Source organism: Tachypleus tridentatus, chromosome 1 (assembly GCF_004210375.1).
Source record: "Tachypleus tridentatus isolate NWPU-2018 chromosome 1, ASM421037v1, whole genome shotgun sequence".
NCBI classification, from domain to species: domain Eukaryota; kingdom Metazoa; phylum Arthropoda; class Merostomata; order Xiphosura; family Limulidae; genus Tachypleus; species Tachypleus tridentatus.
Genome location: NC_134825.1, coordinates 88,188,906 through 88,212,012, shown reverse-complemented (window position 1 = coordinate 88,212,012; position 23,107 = coordinate 88,188,906). Strand labels below are relative to the sequence as shown.

Genomic DNA, 23,107 nt, shown 5'->3' with positions numbered 1-23,107 from the left:
CTTCCAGGAGCTTTATTAACTTCATGAAGTTCCCCTCCGTATCAGTATGTCCATGTAATGCTACGCAGTAAGAAACGTAAACTTCTGAATATTTTGGCTAGACTTCTTTTGCATTCTTCCTGCTGCTTCTTTTTTCCATCATGTAACTGGACAGTCACTGGAGTTACATCAAGTGAACCTTATGGAGATATAGCGAATCTGTGCTGAGAGGAGGATTGGTGTTCGTTGAATTTCTGTTTTGCCTTTTTCCAGTTGCAAAAACCAGTGAATATGAAGGTATACTCCACTGGCTTCTCCAATTTCCCTGTAAAATGGCCTCTATTTTCCGCCTTGGCACAATGAAAGCATATGACTTTTTGAGTCTGATTGTCGAAGTGCAACATAGGAACTCATCAAACCACTTGACCTGGAAGTTGATATTTTGAGATTTTGTTTTCTGTCGTGGTATTAGTTGTGCGTCTGGATGATATGGCTTTCCACACTGTATCTGTGGAGTGTCAGATTTTTCATTACTGCACAAACTTGTTTCACAACTATCTGGTGGTTCATGATGTGCAATAATTGCACAAGCATTTTCAGACTCGTCCTCTGATGAACATGGTATTTCCTCTGTATGGCAAGTTTCTTTTCCATGGCTTGAGGTTGTTGGATTATCTGCATCTGCATTGTCGCTCGTAGTGCCAGTGACTGGCTTACAGAACTGTCTAATATCGGAAAGTTTCAGATTGCTTGCTTGTCATTATTGGAATATGTTTCCCAGGTGACTCAACAGACTAAAATACAGTCCATAAAATAATGTCCATAAGCACGTCTATTAAATAAAAACACCTAAACAAAAACTAGCAATACAATTCAAGTAAGGGCTTCAGACCGTTGAAATCGCTCCTTTTATGTTCTAATTATACAAGAAAATAGAATATTTTTACTATCTATGATAAGAGTACATATTGTTCTTTTACCACAAAGCACCAGCACTTTATTAGAGGGCGGTGATAGTCTGAAATTTCATGGATTAATGAGGGCCACAAACACAGATCTAATGAGCCCTGTTGTAAAATCAAGGCTCAGACTAAAGGGAGCGAAGGTGGGGTCTGGATCCGAGCAGCCCGAACCTGTCGTTAACTGTACACTAAACGTACACTATGGTCAGCGAATTCGGCAGCTAAAGAGAGTAAGAACAAGCATAAGAACAAATGGCGTAGGAAAACCTCACAATATACACATAAGATTGATGCAGCTACAAGCCACAAATGGCCTGCCAGATCTAGATCACAGAAGTTTACGCTTGGGAATAATATTTTCGAATTTCATGCTCTGTTCACTCTGTTGTGATGAAAATTTTACTTAATCTTACACTACGTACAAGACGTAGGTAGATTCTGTGATAGTGCTTGCAAGCCTTGCATGTACACTTAGACCTACTGACTGATACTTACAAACTATCGCTTAGATCGAAAAGCTTAGAAGCACGCCTATATTAAAGATGTACATTTTGGCTACTGAAAAAGCCTACATCTAGGCCTAATTATGTAATTCGGTTGATAAGAACACGAGAATCACAAGAACAAACACACAATTTGTAGGCCTGTGATGCAATAAAACAATTCAACAGACCAAACTGTAGGAAAAATGATTGTATGCACTGTATCCCCCACCTAAAATGAAGGGGGATGTATCCCCTCATCCCCCAGGATCTACGCCCCTGTTCGAGAGCATGATAACTGAACATATCAGTTTTGCTGGAATTCGATAATGGTGTACAAAGGTAAGTTCGAAATATTGTAAAGAAACGCAGCATTTGTGTTGGAAGTTGATAATGGCGTACAAAGATCAGTTAAGATTCTAAAAAATAACGTAATCCACCTTTTTGAACAACTTGTTAAATCCTATAGCAAAACCACTCGCTTAGCTGTACCATTCTCTTGTGTTTTTGTTATAGATAAACATACTTAATAGATCACCACTTAATAGTAGTAACCCATATTACTGAATACAGAAATCAACAATAATTCCAGATCGTGTATGGTAATAAAAATTCATTATTATAAATAATACAAAAGTATGATTGATGATTTTTCCATTCTAATGTAACTTTGCCCAACAATAAAATATTCCAATACATCAAATTGTACTTAAAGCTAAAAATAATTTATATTTTAAATACAGATATAAATGTAAATATGTTTAATTTATATGCGCATACCATGCAAACGTATTAGTCAAAGTAAATATCAAGATACCTTTTCCTTGCATGAAATAGTTAAACAAAATATAGAACAAAAGAAGAGTTATTGAGTCAATACTCAAAGAATAATTTGCACTGTTCGAGACTGAAGGAGCATCACCAGTCTGCCTCGCGAATCGTGACGTCAAAGCATGGCTCCACTTCGTGTATCACTTGAAAGACATGCTGTAATAATGTATCTTGACCTTCGTAGTACACTATCTACTTCTATTAGAGGAGCTAATAACGTTATTGTAGTTGCATGAAAACTTGAATTACTTCAAAACATATCATTGTACATAAGTCCTAATAAATTTTGTTACCCGTAATATATTGTTGCATGTAAGTCCATAAGTTCATCGTGTAACGGATTTAATATTATATATTTATTTTAATATCTATATTTGTTTCAGTTTAATACATATTTAGAAATGTATTAACTTATATTGTTAAATGTATATCGCGATAGTTCAACCTGTTTTCTAAATTTGTAGAAGAAGAGCTTAAGAATGTATGTGTATATAAAATACTAGTCATTGCTAGTATTATTATTACCAACGGAAATTTCGATAATCTCGTCTAATGATTACATAATGTAGCCATCACAACACGCGGAGAGACAGTTTAATATTATTGGTTTCCTACAGTCAGTAAGCTATAAACCTAGAAAGCTATAATTGAATTGTGATTGACGGTTCTTAATCGGAAAGCTACACATATTTTACCAGGAACGTTTATAAATTTCGAACATTACAAACCATTTAACTTCAATGAATTAACTTCGATCATTTGTATTTCTACGAGGACATTAGATATTTTCGTCGGTAAAAAAACTCACGTGTGAAGAAGCTAGCTGGCTTCCCGTCAAGTGGAGTGTACTTGTGTATCAACATTGATATATTTTGCTCATCGTGAACCGTCGATAAAATATTCAATTCCAGACCAGATACAAAACTCAGTATTGTATGTAAGTTTGTAAAATGTTGGTACAAAAATCATTATTTGTAAGAATCGTTATTATAAACTGTAATGTTGTTTGTGTATTAAAATATATTTCTTTTAAGAAAGTTTGTTTTTTGAATTTTGCGCAAAGCTACACGAATACTATCTACGCTAGTCGTCCTTAATTTAGCAGTATAAGACTAGAGGGAAGGCAGCTAGTCATCACCACCCACCACTAGCTCTTGGGCTACTCTTTTGCCAATGAAAAGTTGGATTGACTGTAACTTATAACGCCCACGCAGTTGAAAGAACGAGAATGTTTGATGTAACAGGGTTTTGAACCAGTAACCCGTAGATTACTGAATTATTGTCAGAAATAGTCTTGCTACAGACGGTAGCTCGAACTGCCTTTTTTTTTTCTCTTTTTGTTCTGTAAATGGTTATTTTTGTTTGTATTCTTCTTGTTTAATTAAAAATTTTCTATACACGCCATATTCTTATGTTAGATCAATTTCTGTAATACATTTTGTGATTTTGTATCACACGAGGTTAAGTTATTGACTTAAAAATGTTTACCTTCTCTTCATTACGTTGATTAAAAAAATCACACTTTATGAAAACGAACTGCGCATGGTATATATTAACATGCCACCACGGTCAACATATTTAGTGCCTCGGCATTAGCTGATATCAAATTCTCTACGCTTTGACAATGCAATCCGTCAAAGTGGATCTATGGGGTCTTATTCGTATTTTGAAAGCTATGGAACTCCCTTTTGTATCCACTTTAATAATTCCAATCAGAAGACTACTAACACTAATAGTTTAAGTCAGTTCCGCCCAAATTTAACTTTTGAGCATTAAAACAGTGATGCTAAAATATCCTGAAACGAAAAAATCATGAGGTTCGAAGAAGACAACCTTCAGTATTCTTCATGGAAGAGGATAATTCACAGCTGCCGCTGCTGTCTGGTTGTAGTCCCTCGCATGAACAAAGAATTTTCTAACTAAAATTTTATTTTTATTTATTTTTTGATTATAGCTACTACTGCCCCTGTATAGAACACGGTGTTTAATAATATACTATCCAAACTCCAGACAGTAACAAGGTTTGTTCTATACGTCAGAGAACTGACGCATGGCAACTCTCATAACTGAGCTATTCATTAATTCAGTGAGCTTTCACGTATTTACTCTGAATCATAGTTCAATTTCCGATACTTAAGCATTGCAAGAAAAATATGTGTTTAAAATGTCTACACAACCCATACCTTCTACACAAAAACTGCCATACACGAAAAAGCGCAAATAAAATTGTAATTATTCTGACTCAGGAATAACTTCTCGAAAATCGTGTAATTAGTATTTGAGACTTATTAATGATGTCTAAAAACACGTAGGTCCAAGAAGTCTTGATAAAACTGAAATAGAAACCCTAAGATTTATTAAAATGTTTCACTAGCATTTTGTATATATTGAATTACATTTTTAAGTATCACATGATATTAGGTAATTTATTTTGATGTTTTATTATTATTATTTAAAGTTTCTTTTCCGAGATTCATATAGACCACAAAACGGCACTTTGATGTCGTTATTTTCAACTCCGCGTGACCTGGGGTTTGCCCGACTCATAATTTGCGTGTTCAAATCCCGTCAATGGATATACTTGCCCTTTCATTCGTAGAGGTGTTACAAAGTTACCGTCAATCCCATTTTTCATTAACAAAGAGTAACACAAGAGTTGGTGCTGGGTAGCGTTGACTAGTTGCCTTCTCTCTATTCTATCTCTTTTTACATTAAGGTCAGACTTGCGGGAGAATCAAAGAAACAAATAATTCAGCGTTCTTAAATTTGCACAAAGTTCCGCACCTACCTGAGGCTCGAGCTGTGATAACAGAGCTTTTAGGACAGTAAATGGCACTGAAATCTGAAATGTATTAATTGTTATACATTTATGATGCTTACGCTTAATTCTGTATAGTTTTCTTTTTTGCGTGTGACGTATATTCTTGCCTGTGTACTGCGCAAGTCTCGCCGAATCTCCAAATTTGTAAAACGTTCTGGAAAGTGAGAATCAATAATATTTGCTAACGAAAACATGCTAGAATATTGTTGAAATGTTGAGAAAATTGCGTAATTACTATAAAAAGCGGCTAGTCAAGAGATTGAGAGAAAATATTATTAGACAGCTACAGTCAATGTATTATAGACATAGGAAGCTATAATTGTGATTAACATCTATTGATTGGAAACTACAGAATTTGATCAGGAATGTTATAGATTTCTAACATTACAAACCGTCCAACTTCAGTGAATTACTTTGGATGTTATTGCTACAAAGACATTAAATATCTTTGCTGGAAGGAGTGAACTTCTAGCCAGTGTGAAGCTAGTCAAGAAAGACGTTGTTATCTCAAGCGAGGTGCAACAATATGAACTCGGAATTAATGTGCTTGGCGTGAACTTGGATAGTCGATAAAATGTTCAGTTCTAGACCGAATAAAAGAATCAGTATTGTCTGTAAGTATGTATATCTGTTGTATATAAACCATCATTTATAATAACTATTAGTCATAACCGTCATTACAATTTGTATTGTTTTTGTGTATTAAAATATATTTGTGTTAAAGAAGGAAATTGTGTGCATTAATCTGATTGGGAATTATCATAAATTTGATACACATTAACAGTTAATTAACTTCTAAATTCAAATTCAATTTGAAATTGAGTTTCATACAAAGCTACACGAGTACTACCTGCACTAGCCGTCCCTAATTTAGCAGTGTAAAACTAAAGGAAAAGCAGCTAGTCATCATCACTCACCGGCAACTCTTGGACTACTCTTTTACCAACGAATAGTGGGATTGACTTAACATTATAACGCCCCCACAACTGAAAAGACAAGCTTGTTTGGATTTGAACCCGCGCCCCTCAGATTACGAGTTGAGCGCCTTAACCACCTGACCATACTAGGCCTAAATGTTTTATATGCAAAGCATGAGTTACCCCTTAGTTATAAATAAAATACGAAGCTTTTTGATAAGTGAGGATTGAATTTTGCTCATAGATACACGTGGGCTATCTGCACTAGCCATCTCTAATTTAGCAGTGTATGTTTAGAGAGATGACATCTAGTCATCACCACCCACCTCCGACTCTTGGGTGACTATTTCACCAATGAATAGTAGGATTGAAAATAAACATTATAACGCCCCCACTGCTGAAAGGGCAAGCATTTGTTGTGGGACGGGGATTTGAGCCCACGAATCACAGATTTCAAGTCGAGCGCCCTAATCACCTCCCCATGCCAGGCCTAAAACTTTTCAAGGCTAGAATTCGTTTGTTTGTGGTCCTGGAATGAATGAAGTTTTATAAAGGTTGGAAGAAAAAGAAAAGGAATTTCCTGTTAACCAGCACATTTATGTACTAGAAAATAATACACTTTTTCATACTTAAATACGTAGATATCTGCTATAAATAATCATAATCTTTTACACCAGCGCAAAATTCACCAATGATGGTAACTTATTTATGCACAAGAATTAATATCAAATTTAAGGTATTGTTCCTCTGCCACGAACCTTTGCAGAAATAACTAAAGAAAGCTGTTTGCAGGTGTTTTATCTAAAGCACATTTTAAGAATGTTTTTTTCTTTATTACTAGCATTCGCAGATAAACTACCTAAGAGTATTTAGTATTTATCATGATAAATTTAACTATCTTCAGAATTTCTGTGTGTTTCAAAAGACGAATAAATATCTCAAAAATAGCAAATTCTACGCAAACATGCAACCTAAGATGCCTGAAGTGTAGAACCACGTGCGAAATGGTTTTATTTATCAGTGAAGAAAATGTGTTCGTTAATCAACAACAACAAAATTACCACCAAGAGTTTCAACAGCCACAGAACATTGTTTATTTAGTTCAGCCAACCGAGAAAACAGGGATGTTTTCTATTTCATCAGGTGGGTCGAATCTCATCACACAGCGAGTTATGTCGAAAGATTCGATAAGTCTTTGGACCTTGCACCATATAGCTAGAAGCAACCAAAAAGAACTGCTTTCTCTCAATGACTCAATAACAGCTGGGTTGGATTCCGTTGGGAATTCTCTTGGTTCCTGACTTCTGCCATGTGGAGTGCTTTGAAGAAACTTTGTAGCCTCATTTAATCAAGTTTACATGCAGCTGGTACGTTAGAATATCATATCAGTTGGGGAATTATTAAAAATAAAACGTATTGCAAAGAGTGGGAGATAAATGACGAGAAAATGTTAAACATTTTTAGAAATCGAATAAGCGGTTAATTCTAATACGCTTTTATCAGTAAGTTGATGACATCTTTTTCATAATGTTTCACTAAAGTTAAAACTTGATTAACATAACATTTTGGTTTTTATTTTGACGTGCACCAAGTGATGAAACTTCACTTTTAATAAGCTACACTGTTTAAACATATATTTCAACTGGACTTTTCAGATCTATGCTTCCCAGAGATGTTTTTTACTTATCGACTTTTCACTTAAATTTTAATGCTTAATGTTGTATTTTCATTGTTTCTTAAGCCGCTGTTTAAACTCCGAAAACAAGCGAACTATTAGAAACCAATAGGCTTAAGAATTGTCATAAAAATCAAATTAACTGCAGATTTTTCACATTCCTCTTGAGTTGAAATGTATAAAATGAGAGTAATGGTGACAAAACAACGCTCACAGTTAATATGATTTTTATAACAATTTTTAGGTCATATTGATTTTTAACAGTTCATGGGCTTTCGGCATTTAAACAGTAAATTTTGAAGCATTATAATGCACACATAAACAGCACTTCATAGAATATTTATCTTTCACTATTTAGTCCAATGGTGAGGTTTGGTATTGAACAGAAAGTTTCTTTGGCAGCGACTTGTGAGAAACAAAAGACAGATCTGAAGAAATACTATATTTACACACCCCTGACTTTGAGTTGCAATGTACAAATGAAGAGAAACATCAGAAAAAAACAACAAAAACATATTCGTAGTTAACTAGAATTTTATAAGAATTCATTGTTTTTGTTGGAACTTAAATGTACGCCATGGAGAGACTTCTTGTGGTTTGGTCTTTGTATCTATCACAAATTAGGTATCACAGAAAGTCTTATAAGTGATAATCGATGGAGACAATGTGTATTTTCTTTAGTCAAAGATCCCGGAGTCGTTTTTTACTTATTGGCTTTTTTAATTAAAATTCATTGTTAAGCACTCTTCGAGTTAACGACCACATTATTTATTTGTTCTTACACTGTGCACTACCATATACTGCTACTTACACTGTGCACTATCATATACTACATCATACTGAATAATCTTACATTTTTATCTGTTGCAAGAAAACTCAATATAAATAACTTAAAAGATGAAATCATTTATTTTCCATGTAAGACACATAGGATGTCCCAGCATTGTTGTAAAGCGCAATGCTATGCAATGGACTAATTGTGCTCAGATTTTTAACGTTATAAGCCCTCAGACTCACCGCTGAGTCGCGGGGAGAGCAGTAACTAGTAAGAATGTATCTCAGGACAACAAAAGGTTAACCTGAAGATGACCTAAGGAGGTCGAAACGTTGTGTTCTGCTTTATTAGTAAGTGTTAATACACATACTAACTGTTCTGAAATACATTTTTACCACAAGTGGGTTTCTCGTCATCAGAAAGTAATTAGTAAGATTAAATAATGATTCTGGTTGCATTAATATTTACCCTTTTTGTGTAATTATTAGATGTTTGGGGTCTTGTAATCAACAAAGTCATAGATCCACAAACTGGTTGATACATAAATAGATAAAAAAAATATCTATGGAGGTCCAGGCTCCATTAATAATCCCGAGGTTAAAGAGTTACTGAGATCGGAAGTGCCAAAGAAAAATAGGAAGCATATATAATTTAAACTGAGGAAAATGAACAAAGAATGATTTAGTTTTTAATACTATATTCTAAGGGATACCATGAAAAACACAAGCTCTAGATTACTAATAGTTTAGAAAAGTATATTTTACATAGCGGTTATTGGTTTCTCTACAACCTGAGAAAAAGAATCCCTAATTTGCCATTTTTTACTTAAAGTTTAAAGCTAAATTTTATTTTACTTCCACTATATTTTTATATATTGGAAAAGTTTATTTTATGATGTATATAATTTTGTTTGTGTTCATATTATCATAACTTGTAACTGTAATTACTGTTCATTATTATTATTTCTAGGTTGATGAGTTCCCGATCAAAGCTGTGTCATTTTGAAAACAAAATACTTATCCTAAAGACATGTATGGTATTTTATGTTGTATTTATGCTTAATTATATATATATGATTATTTTAATCGTATTTCTACTTAGCCTGTTGTCACAATTTTTGATATATCAAATATAAATTCCTCTAGTTTATCATTAAGACGCAGGGATATATATATATACTCTTCAAAGAAAGAAACGCAAAAGGGATATTTTGTTATTTTAAAGAGAAATATATGTAATAACGTTACAAGCTCAGAGTATGTGATGTTACACGTGTTAAGGCACTGATTGTCAGACCAAAATGACAATAAAAGTTGTGCACTTTGAAAACGGAGGAAAACATCGGATTTTTCGCCAAAACGGATTCTTGTCCAATAAATTTGTTTGAGAGATCTGCATGTTCTGCAAGTGCAACACGTGCAAAATCCCTATAAAAGTGACGGGTTCTCGGTTTCCATAGCTCAGTGTTAAGCCACCGACACGCAATACAGTTACGCCAAGACTGACTGAAGCACAACGCAACAACGCCATTGGTCACTTGGAAGCAGGCGAATCTCGATCATATGTTGCCAGAGCTGTGAATGTCCACCAAAGCACCATCACAAGGCTATGGAATCGTCACCACCAACGTGGATCAACTCGTGACCGTCCACGATCTGGCAGACCTCGTGTGACCACGCCCGCACAAGATCGCAACATCCGGTTACGTCACCTTCGAGATAGAACCACCACTGCGACGTCTACTGCCTCAACCATACCAGGGCTGCGTAGGATTTCCGATCAGACCGTACGCAACCGTCTACGAGATGCAGGAATCCGACCTCGACGTCCAGTCAGAGGCGTCATCCTCACCCAGCAACATCGTCAAGCACGGCTACAGTGGACTCGGGCACATCGGGTATGGCCTCATCGACGATGGAGGCATGTTTGGTTCAGCGATGAATCACGTTTTATGCTTCGTTGGCAGGATGGAAGGACCCGTGTTTACCGTCGCCGAAGTGAACGTTTAGTAGCAAACTGTGTGCAGGATGTTGACAGATTTGGTCGTGGCAGCGACATGATGTGGGCTGCCATCGCCTACAATGCCAGAACAAACCTTTTGCACATTCGAGGGAATCTTACGGCTCAACGATACGTCGACGAGATTCTTAGGCCCCATGCGCAACCTATCATGGTGAACGTCAACGACGTTTTTCAACATGACAACGCCCGTCCTCACACAGCCCGACTCACCACTGTCTTCTTGAGACACCACAACATTAACGTTCTTCCCTGGCCCTCCAGATCACCAGATTTAAACCCCATCGAACATCTTTGGGACGAGTTGGACCGACGTCTGCGACGGCGACAACCTCAACCGCAGACTCTACCTCAGCTTGCAGCAGCTTTGCAGGCTGAGTGGACAGCCATTCCACAGGATGTGATTCGTCATCTCATTGCTTCCATGGGCAGGAGATGCCAAGCAGTTATTGATGCTCACGAGGGGCATACTCGTTATTGACGTTGAGTGACGTTAAACTTCACCTAGTAAGCGTGGACTTCACCTTTGCAGACTTTGGATGTTCAGCAGTGAATGTGCAAAGTTTCACACATGTCATACAGAACTACTCGGAATAAACTTGTTAACAATTTGTCTCATATTTTGCCTTTTGCGTTTCTTTTTATGAAGAGTATATGTTTTATACGATAAGTCATGAGATTTACTTTGGGGAACTGAGCACTTAATATTATGTGTAAACTTATAAAATATCTAGCAGCAGACCAACAGTTAACATTCTTTAAACAAGTAAACATTTATATAGCTATGTTAAACAAAAATGTGGTGACTGTTTGTCCTTTGTCGATTTAGTCACGTTTTCGACAAGTTTTTGATTTTTCTCTTGGTATAAAACGTTATTATAGGAAATACAAAGGAAAACTAAATAAGTTGTACAATGAATACAATAATTAGAATTTAGTAATAGAACAGAAGACTTTGTTTTTATAAATAGTAACTATGTTATGCTGAACCTACAATTAACTGTTGCTTTGGAAATTCCCAGTTCCTTCAGTCATTTAGAAACATGATTAATAACAGCACAAGTCATTATTAACGGGCCCGGCATGGCGTTCGACTCGTAATCCGAGTGTCGCGGGTTCGAATCCCAATCGCATCAAACATGCTCGCCCCTTCAGGCGTGGGAGCGTTATAACGTCAAACCCACTATTCGTTGGTAAAAGAGTAGCCCAAGAGTTGTCGGTGAGTGGTGATGACTAGCTGCTTTCCGTCTAGTCTTACACCACTAAATTAGGTACGGCTAACGCAGATAACAATCGTGTAGCTTTGCGCGAAATTCAAAATAACACAACAACACATTATTACTGTTCTTTTCAAGAAGAACGCAATGATAAATTAAAAAACGTTACATGACTTAATTTATACACGAATAAACATGTTTACTACTCATTGAAGACAACCTATTTTTTTGTCATGGAAAGTCTGTAATTATATGAGTTTGTATTTTTTCCGGTGAGAACAACGGTGATCTTATGTGTATATAGTGGCCATAGAAGGAATTCTCACGGGTGACATGTTTCCTGTACTTTTAAAAGGATATAAAGCTTTTTTGATAAAATTTCCTTATAGGTACCTTACGTACAGTAACTGTTCCTCCCTTTTTTGAAACCAAATCAATACCACCGTTGTGGTGTCCAGTGCCCTCTGTATAGAAAAATTATAAAAATATGTTTGAAAACTAGGTTTGATTGATTCATTTTTGACTTTTGATTGTGTGTTTTAATATTTTTAAGGTACGAAGAGGAATGGGATTCCAAAATACCCATCTCTCTCACAGAATAATACTACATTAGAGCGATCTTCATGGCTGATCAGGAGGTGTGCAGAATACCTTTACATCAGGAACTGTATTTATGTATCGCCTAACTTTACTGTGCATGGTGAAAAAAAGTAGCTATTATATAAACTATATTGTTTGAGTGCAGCCTTTACGTCAAATCGTGGTTAGTAGGTCTGTAAAATAATCTTACACTAGACATCGAATGTCATTTTGGGTTTGTAAACTATCTTTACATTGAACTCTGGGTGTTCAATTTATCATTATACCACACACTGTATGTGCAAACTACTTTTATAATATATAACAGATACGCAGACCGTCTTTACATGTGTTACAAGAGTTAACTTGGGCAATGTGAGTACTCGCTCTCGATATTATAATAGACTATCAAAAACTAACTCAAAAATGTGCTGGGATTTCATTGATGGCAGATATGAAAAGAAGAACTTAAGTAAAAAAAGTAATTTCAAGTGTTATGGGGAACACAGTTTGCTAAAAACTGAAATTAAATTTTAATTCTACTATCCAAAGATATTTTTCTAGGCTTAATTTTTTCAATGAGATTAGTAAATATGTCCACGAAGCACAAGTAAGCAAACCGACATGAAAACTATGAAATAATATTCTTCAAGATCTAAAGTTTTCCAAAAGTTTGACCTAAACGTAAATCATATCGTAATATAAACTATTTCGGTTCTTGTTTAAAAGCTACATCGAACATTTGTAATCAAACCGATTTTAAAACCTTAAGTTTTTATGAGGTACTGGTGAATTTTTAAGATATTGTATACCGTCTCAATTGTTTTAAGTTTATTTGAATACTGTGACAGTAATGATTTTTTTATATTAATCTAACATTAGACTTTCCACCTAAAGAGTGATAACTAAACACCGTAATACTCACATATTCTCCTGTAATTAATACAAAGATAGTTTTATCTGTACAAACACTTAAGCTAACAAGGTTTAACATAAACAGTTATTTAAGCTATCACGATCCAAACCCCACTCTTATGCTCTAGATGAAAAACAACTCTTTTGTAAATGGGAATGCAATCTACATGATTTAGTTCATCTGTTTCAGAATAAACTACATCTATTGTTTAATTTTCTTATGCTTTTGTGAAAATGTACGTGAATTCAATAATTTCTACATTAGCTAGTAAATAAAATATACTATTCCAAAAGTCCTGGGTGCAAGTTAACTGGGCAGTTCGGCACTAGTTTAGATAATATTTTTTAGAACATACCTTTTGTGTTGTACACCTGGAAAAAAAGATAAACACACTTTGGATCAGTAAAAAAAAAGAAAGAAAAAAGGATAAAACGCCGTTAAAATTAATATAAAGTTAACTCAACACAACACAAAGAATGTTTCTGAATTTAGTGGCAGAGTTCTAGACCCAATTTCAATATTCTTTCTTCCATATACAGAGGTCGAGTGCGTTATATTAAAACGATTTTGAGTCTTGATAAATCATTACAGTACAGACTGCCACATCCAATCATGTTATACCTGACTATCATTTATCTCTACAATAGCCTCACAACTTATTTTCCCTTGAAACCTTTTCGGTAAGATAATCATATCCAAAGTACACACCTCTTCCTGCTAGATTTCCATGAAACATCTAGTTTCCAAGAGTGAGGTTTCCCAGCGTTAGTTTCAACATTTCAATGATATAGAAATCCTTAATGAACTTAACCAATATGTATATGTGGAATAGAATGAATATATCTTTAATACTTTCGTTGCTTGAAGTACGCATTAAATGAACTATATTTCGTAAAAGTAACTTCTAAACACATATGTTGTATTGCTTTTCAAGGCGGTGACTATTTTTGTTTTTGTTGTGTAATTTTATAGACAACTTTTGCCAAGACGCCACATGATGCCTATCGGAGTACGACTTGTCGAATATCTCTTTCTGGATGGTCCTGGTTTCCCAAGATGGTCCGTGCTTCCTTTTTTTTCGACTTCCAATGCCATTAAGTACAAGGAAATTCTAAATCCCCGATTGAGACACATTTTTATAATCTGAGTTTATGACTATTTTGCCTCTGAAAGGACTGTTACTACTTTTCTCAAAATAACTCATTTTTGTTGATGTATCAAATTAGCTATAAAATATCAAACAATGACGAAATGTCGTTCTAAGGCATGCCGTTCCACGTTACACCGTGACTTTATAACGGCCTTGGTCGTTACACAACTTTATTATTTACCTATACAAAATCGTTTAAATATAACATGCTCAACTCTTTATATACGTTGTACTGTCTTAGCATTTATTTTCCATTAGTAATATTGCAGTTATGACAGGCTGTAGCAAATCATTTTTCTTTTTTGTCGCATAGAAACTTTACTTTTTACTTTTAGTGGACCTTTTAGAGCAAGTAATTAGTAATTACATATCATTCAGTATCTCTTGAAACTTCAATGATGGACCTTCATAATTAATTACTGTTGTCAACTGTTATATTTTACGATTATAATGTTTGTTTTTACTGTTTCAAAATTAAATAATTTCTCACCTAGGGAAAATCTAGGAGACATTTCTAGCCTCTCACTATTAACATTAGCTTCATGTGACATTTTTCACGTGCAAACATTATTTTAATGCGTTAAAACCTGTTTTTACAAATGTTTCAACGGAACTTTGATTTTTTTTTTTACATTTCTCTTGCTCTCTTTCGTTTTATGTAATTAATGATTAACAGTAATTTTATCGCCTGATATTTTGGGATTAAAAACTAATCAGGAGATTAAATTAGAACGAATGAATAAACTGTGGTAAACACTATACTTTCAACATATCTATCTGCACCGAACTCAAGAAATTTGGGCGGATATCATCTGCGTCAATGACATCTATTTACATAACAAAGAATGAATAAGCGCTTCTGGAAACATTGAGAATTAGAACCTTCTATATTATATAATTGCCGTTCTATTGAACTAAAACCTTTGAGAACGAATGCTAAAATTTATCTTTCGGAATTGATTTTGTTCGTTTTTAAAGACTATAATGCGAATTTCTATCAGAACCACCTTGATTTCAATACTTAACAATGCTCACTCTATGAAACAGCTTTACTATTCATCAAAGGGCAAACCTCTTTTATATGGTATTTTTAAATTGCTTCTTGTAGCTCTGAATACAAGTATTTTATTAAACTGTAAAAACATTAAAAAGATAAAGCAAACATTTATCAAAGCAACAAAATGAGAAGTAATTAATGTCAATGGTAGATCATGTTTAATCACTAATGGATGAAAGACTGTGAAATCTGCAGGTGGGCTTGATGTGATAACGTCCGTGAATTAAGTAGAAAACTTGAAAAATATTTCTTTTAAGGTCAACCTGACTAGTGGTTTTATATTACGCCATCACTTTTAAAACTGTCACATCACCGTTGTTTAGTTGACGATGTTTTTGGCTTTTTTTTTCTTCTTTTTTTTTTTGTCTGCACGAGTGTCTGAACTGATACGTCAGAATCCAACTTCAAACCGGTCAGCATAAATTTCAGCAGATCTAACTAGAAATACACGGAACTGTTTACACGTGGACTTCAATACCGCTAAGTATACATTTCACTATCCCATTAATTACTGTCAAAGATGACATGAAAATATAGCAAACTCTGTTCTGAAAATAGGCCAGAAAGTGAGAATTATTTTGTATCTGAACGGTAGCAAATCAAATTAAAACTACGGTTTGTTAAAGAACCACATAATACACGTTGTAAACTACGATGTCTCCAATATGTACCATCAAAATAAAATATCGTAATGTTTAAAATAATTCAAAAACCGTTTTATATGATGTGTGACATGCACAAAGCATTTAACATTTACTATTTTTACCATCGTTTAGATGTTCTTGATGACGAGAAACCCATTTGAAGTAAAAATGTATTCTCAAGACAGCTGGTATGGATATTAACACTTTAACTAAAATAAAGTACAGAACAACGTGGACTCAGCAGATAGCTCAGTGTGGCTTTGCTATAAGAAAACACACACACACAGAGAACAACGTTTCGACCTTAATAGGTCATTTTCAGATTAACAAAGATGAACGATAATTGTATTAATTGCTCATAAAAATCATAATCTCATAAAAATCTTTGAAAAGTTTGTGAGTAAGCACTGTAATTTTCGTTTAAATATTGATTTGAACTCAGAAAATATAATTTATAGCTCTTAAGTCGGACGATTCCTACTGATTAGTTTGCTGACTTCGAATTGGAAGGTTTAACCTCCAAACACGCGACATGGTGTTGATCTCGTTCCGTACTTTCAGCAGTTCGTTTAAAAGCACCTGTTTAGTAGCAGGTGCTGCTGACTGGCTGATATTCCTCCTATCAACAGTCCTAAAGAAGGGTCGATTGTACTTGAACTCATGAGTCTCTGACCTAGATGTACACTCCATGTACATTCGGACTAAAATATCATTTATCTTGCAATGCATTTCAAGATAGATTTTAACGAAAACAAAATATTCGTGATTTTGTTTACTTATAACATTTATCTCAATTTAATTTCATATAAAACTATTATCAGGTATAACAAAATTCACCAAAATCAGATATTTCTGGTTACTTCTTGTTTACTAAAAACTGCTCTAAAATCCAAGATTGTTTACTTCAAATTATTTGCTTAATTTTTCTTGAAATTTAAAATTAAAGTTTCATGAAGTCAAACTTATAATAATCGTTTTATGTTAAGGACTTGGTTAGATCTTTGGTTTTAGCTACACTTGGTAGGATGCGTACCCTAGTGGGTCAGCGCTAAGTTTATGGACTTACAACTCTAAAATCCGTAGTTCATTACGAGAAATAAACTGGTAGGATATCATTCAAGCCTAACTTATAATATTCTTCCACAAAATACAACGCAGTTAGTCCTCGCGTATCTTTCCACGAAATTCAAAATAACCCAGAAAATCCACAAAATATAATAAGGGAGAAAGAGGTCTGAGTGAACCTGGTCCTTTCAGGTCGCGCACAATGACCACATGCCGATAAAAAGAAAAGTAAAAACACAGTAAAGAGGTTGCACTATTTCGCCGTGGATTTTATTAGTTCTTTACTTTGTCCGAGAATAGTCCTTGTGTGATGTTGATTAGTTGTATTCCCTTTAGTCTATCACTGCTAAGTTAGAGACAGCTAGCACAGTTATCCTTCGAGTAGATTTGCGCGAATCTTAGATCGAACCAGTTCTTTACTAGAAACACTTTTTTGCTATTTAGTTCTTTGAAATTGCTAATTGACTGATTTAACAACAGTACGAAATGAAAATGTTACGATGAGTATTTCTAACAAAGTATCTGGAACAAGATGAACTCTATTCGTTATGGTTTAATAGGTTAGATCCTCCGTGGGACAGCGGTAAGTTTACAAACTTACAACCTTAGAATGTGTGGTTCAATTCCTCGCAGTAAACACAGCAAACAGCTCAATGTGGCTCTGCTGAAAAGAAAACAGTGAATGCGTTACCTGTCTTACATAACTGAATATTGTAAACAAGACTTCTCTAAAAGCAAAGAAACTACGTATCATTGTCTTTTGTAATAAGTTATCATTAAGTGGTGCAGTTAGATACTTACAGCTGAAACAAAAGTGCGCACAATGTTATTACCTAACGATAAGTTACATTATTTTAAGTATCATGAAAAATATATAATAAACCAATTAATATAGATAAATATCTAAAACAAAGCAGGTAACTTAGAAAACAAATACACTTTATGAGTAACGTTTATTTCTTTTAGATTGTCTCGTAAGATTCTTTGTACAGGAAGAGAAACAAGAGTCACAAAAGTGTAGAAAATACTGAAATATAAATAAAATATGAAAAGTAAAAACAACAACAAAATAAACAAGATAAAAACTGTTTTTTTTAAAGATATTCAAAGTGGCTCCAAAGATGTATACTGAAGATACATTAGGGACGATCTAATAAGGATTGAAACAACATGGAGATAATAAGAATTCAGTTTGCAGCTTTGCTGTATACAGAAAGTGTAGTAGGTGAAGGCTGACTAAAACTGTGTTTAAAGAAACAGAGATATAGCAGAAAGTGTAGTAGGGAGTCTAAAACTGTGTTTAAAGAAACAGAGATATAGCGGGAGTCCGCTGCTTTTGCTGTATACAGAAAGTGTAGTAGGTGAAGGCTGGCTAAAACTGTGTTTAAAGAAACAGAGATATAGCGGGAGTCCAATTCGCTCTTTTGCTGTATACAGAAAGTGTAGTAGGTGAAGGCTGACTAAAACTGTGTTTAAAGAAACAGAGATATAGCGGGAGTCCAATTGCTCTTTGCTGTATACAGAAAGTGTAGTACGTGAAGGCTGACTAAAACTGTGTTTAAAGAAACAGAGATATAGCGGGAGTCCAATTCGCTCTTTTGCTGTATACAGAAAGTGTAGTAGGTGAAGGCTGACTAAAACTGTGTTTAAAGAAACAGAGATATAGCGGGAGTCCAATTCGCTCTTTTGCTGTATACAGAAAGTGTAGTACGTGAAGGCTGACTAAAACTGTGTTTAAAGAAACAGAGATATAGCGGGAGTCCAATTCGCTCTTTTGCTGTATACAGAAAGTGTAGTAGGTGAAGGCTGACTAAAACTGTGTTTAAAGAAACAGAGATATAGCGGGAGTCCAATTCGCTCTTTTGCTGTATACAGAAAGGAGATTTACAGAAAAACAGAGATAACAGGTTTAGTGTGTATGTTTTGAATTTCGCGCAAAACTACATTAGGGCTATCTGCGCTAGCCGTCCCTTAATTTTTAACACTGTAAGACAAGAGGGAAGGCAGTTAGTCATCACTACCCACCGCCAACTCTTGTGCTACTCTTTTCCCAATAAATAGTGGAATTGACCGTCACATTATAACGCCCCAACGATTGAAAGGGCAAGCATGTTTTGTGTGATAGGGATTCGAACCCTCGATCCTCAGATTAAGTCGAGTGCCTTAACCACCTGGCCATAGCGGGCTGAGGTAGTGGAAACACAACTTTTGTTTTGCACACTAGGGACAAGCAAGCTAAACTACAAAGAAACTTAAACAAAAACAGAGATAGTGGGAAACAGAAGAAAAACAGTTTGAGTTTTGTGCAACACGTCATGAAAAGTTGAGATTGTGTAGCGTGTAATATTTTAACTTATGAAAGCACACATGTACTGTTTGTTTCTTATTACTGCCAAGGTTTACTTAATCACCACTGTAAATAATTAAAATCATTAATATTTATCATCATCAGATATGATTTGTAACTATGCCTGCATTAAACCCTATTCTAAAATGCTATCAAAGGTTACTTTTGGAGTTGGTTATATTCTGCTATCACGAGCTATAATAAATATATTAGGGATGTGAATATATTTTCAAATTAACAGGGAATATTGACAAGGGGCTGTCAGTTGCTGTTACCTATATCACTTCTTCATTCTACCACCATTTGTGTAACCTTCAATATCGAACTTAGTCCTAAGTTAAACCATTCAAATTTTCTTAAGCTATACTAATTAAATTAATTATATAAGCTTCACTTGCACAACGACCTCTATTGACTTAAGCTTTATTAGCTCAACGACTTACAATTTATTAGTTGTACTAGTGAAAATCACACAATTTCTTAAGATTTACCAACTGAGCAACAACTAAAAGATTTACTAGCCGAACAAGGCATATTTTTCCAAGCTCTATTAGCCGAACAACATATAATTTACCAACAATCTTTATTAAGTAAATCATCAATAATTTCTTAAGCTTTTTACTAGCTGAACAACACATAATTTCTTAAGCTCCACTAATAGATCAAAACAAAATTTATTAAGCTCTACTGGCTGAACAACACATAATTTATCAATTTTGTTAGGCTCTGTACTAGCCCAACAGTACATAAATCCTTGAGCTCTACTAGCCGAATAACAAATATTTGTTTAAGATTTACTAATCAAACAACATGTATATAATTTCTCAGCTTTTACTGGGTCAATAACTAATGATTTCTTCAGCTCTACACGTATATTTGTTGAAGATACGACAGTTCAACAAACTAATTTTTAAAGCTTGCTAATCCAAGCATCCATTTTTAGTTAGACTTCGATATTGCATCTAATTATATCATAAGCTTTGATGACTAAACAACGTTTTAAACTTAAATAGTTCAAACACACATTTTCTTAAATCAACTAAAGCATACTTTAAAAGTTAAATTTTGATAATTATATTAAACGTGTTTTAGTCTTTAATAGTCAAATTAATGGCCCCCCCAGTGACTCACCGATAAGTCTGTAGTCTCACGCTGCTATAAACTGATTTTCGATAATTATTTCGATAGCTCATTGTGTAGTTTCCTGCTTAACAACAACAAACATGTACATATTGTAAATTACACTTCTATATACTTGCTGTTTATACGAATTGTGCAATAAACGTTTGGGACTATGATATCCTTCCATAATTTGCTGTTAAGTAGAAGACTTAAAGTTAACATCTTTTAAAACTAGGATAAAAAGATACCAATTTAAAGTACTGAAATATGAATATTTCGTGATATAAGTTGTCAATAAATAAAGATATCATGGATAAGAACTGGCTAAAAATTAATAAAATAATATTCAAAATAGCCAAAAAAGCGGCCTGTATAATCAAACTTCAGTACATTTACCGTGATTAGACATTTTACTTTCATCTGTTCATTTGTGCCTTCTTCTTTTTCTCTTTTCTTTTGCAGATCGTGTTCGTTTTATTCTTTAAAAATGATTTTTTGAAACTGCTGATTATTGTGTATCACTTGTACTGTTGAAAATCAATGTTCCTGAGTACCACACAACCAAAAGTTTCAATTGCTAGTATACAAACGTTGGAACGGTCTTTGGTTGGACAAAAAATAATGCAAAGAAAACAGCGATCTAATCCCATTGTGGTCGTTGTCCTCATAGTAACACACAGTAAAACAAAAGCCACAATCACTTTGTACTAATGGACGTCTGAGTTTATATTCTTTTCTGTGAGACATATCCTGAAATGTGCATAAAAGTAACAGTATTTCTTGAAAAGTTTGTCATTTAATGCTCCTAGTTTTTATATTAAAAATTACATTGTGGACTACAATACTAGCCTCGAAATTCACCACTTGAATATGGAAGAACCACAGAACGAAAGAGCATACATATAACTCGATCTAGATATCGTCTTATAACCAGGCAAGTTCTCCATCACAATAACTATCAACAACGTTTGAGTTCATAAACAACTACTTGATTACTAAGTTCTTAGGAAATTTGCATTGTTTCTCATTCCTAACCGTTTTAATAACCATTTAAATTTTTACAGTTTATTTTATAATCGTTTCCGACATAATAATATATAAAAACTTCTTGTTCAAAAATAAATCAAAGAAAGTTCAAAGCGATATCGAATCTTGGAAAAGAAATTATTGAGAAACTAAACTATAAAAGAGGCCTCCTATACCCAGCTATTTACGAATCTTATCTTGAAAGTATTTCACTCAAGAATAATGAGTTCATTAACTATTAGGAGTATGGTATTGGTCCATGGATGTAAATTTCTGAGAAAAGTGAACCACTTCTAAGTAAGGCAGGCTATAACAACAAAAAGGGTAAGAGGAAAGTTATTTCTTCCATAAAATGTTTGAAGAAAGACTAATAAAACTATTATTATATCGAACACAAAGTTTCATGACGTCACAACAGCTTTCATCCGTATATCTTGTCTGTTTAATCTATTTTATGTAAGCGAAATGTCAAACCATAAGAATGATTGTTTGATTGTCCAATTTTACGAACAGTTACTCAACAACTATCTACGCTAGTCGTCTCTAATGTTAAAGTGATAGACAAGAGGAGTGTCAGCCAATAAACAGTTTTTATGTTGCTCTTGTCAAACTGTTTAACGGAATTTAACCGTAGTTATTGTAATGCGCCAATAGCCCTAAAGAAATTGGAAAGTATGGAAAGAAATTACAAGTTTTAGCATAAGATTAAATGCTCGTGTTATAAATGAATAGTTTTTATTTAAATATAATAACCTGAACTACTTTTGTTTATTTGGTCTCTCGCAGTTTGAAATTACAGACGGGAACATATTTAAGTTATCTTGTTAATCATAATTTTATATATTACTTTCACTTACTAGACATGGTTATCACTTTCAGATTGTTTAGGTATTTTAGTGAATTATATATGTACAAATATATACTATATGTACTTACGCAGTTCCCCCGAAAGTGCTCTGTTTTTGCTCAAGGAAGTATTTGTTTGTTTGTTTGTTTTGGAATTTCGCACAAAGCTACTCGAGGGCTATCTGTGCTAGCCGTCCCTAATTTAGCAGTGTAAGACTAGAGGGAAGGCAGCTAGTCATCACCACCCACCGCCAACTCTTGGGCTACTCTTTTACCAACGAATAGTGGGATTGACCGTCACATTATACCCCCCCACGGCTGGGAGAGCGAGCATGTTTAGCGCGAGGCGGGCGCGAACCCGCGACCCTCAGATTACGAGTCGCACGCCTTACGCGCTTGGCCATGCCAGGCCATCTCAAGGAAGTAAAAGCATGTCGCGAGCAGGCTACAACTTTTTTGCAACCCAACTACGAAACCAAAACACGAAACTATTGGGCCACGCTGTTGTGCCTTGATTTAATCATAATTATAGCCCTTATTATATAACTTATGTATTGGATTATAAACTTGAACACATATCCATATGATAACTGAATCCTTCAAAGCTGTAGAAATGGTCAGCCTTACGAACTAATATTTCTGCAAGGTTACAGTACACATACACACACATATATATA

General features: G+C 34.5%; 1 long non-coding RNA gene across 1 annotated transcript in view; it reads right to left on the bottom strand.

The window, feature by feature from the left end:
* The window catches only part of LOC143255156 (uncharacterized), a 28,341-nt gene extending 14,583 nt beyond the window's left edge, over positions 1-13,758 (bottom strand). The window contains exon 1 of the long non-coding RNA XR_013030451.1: positions 13,529-13,758. This is a non-coding gene — a long non-coding RNA (uncharacterized LOC143255156). The remainder of the gene's footprint in view (positions 1-13,528) is intronic.
* Positions 13,759-23,107: the final 9,349 nt, after the last annotated feature.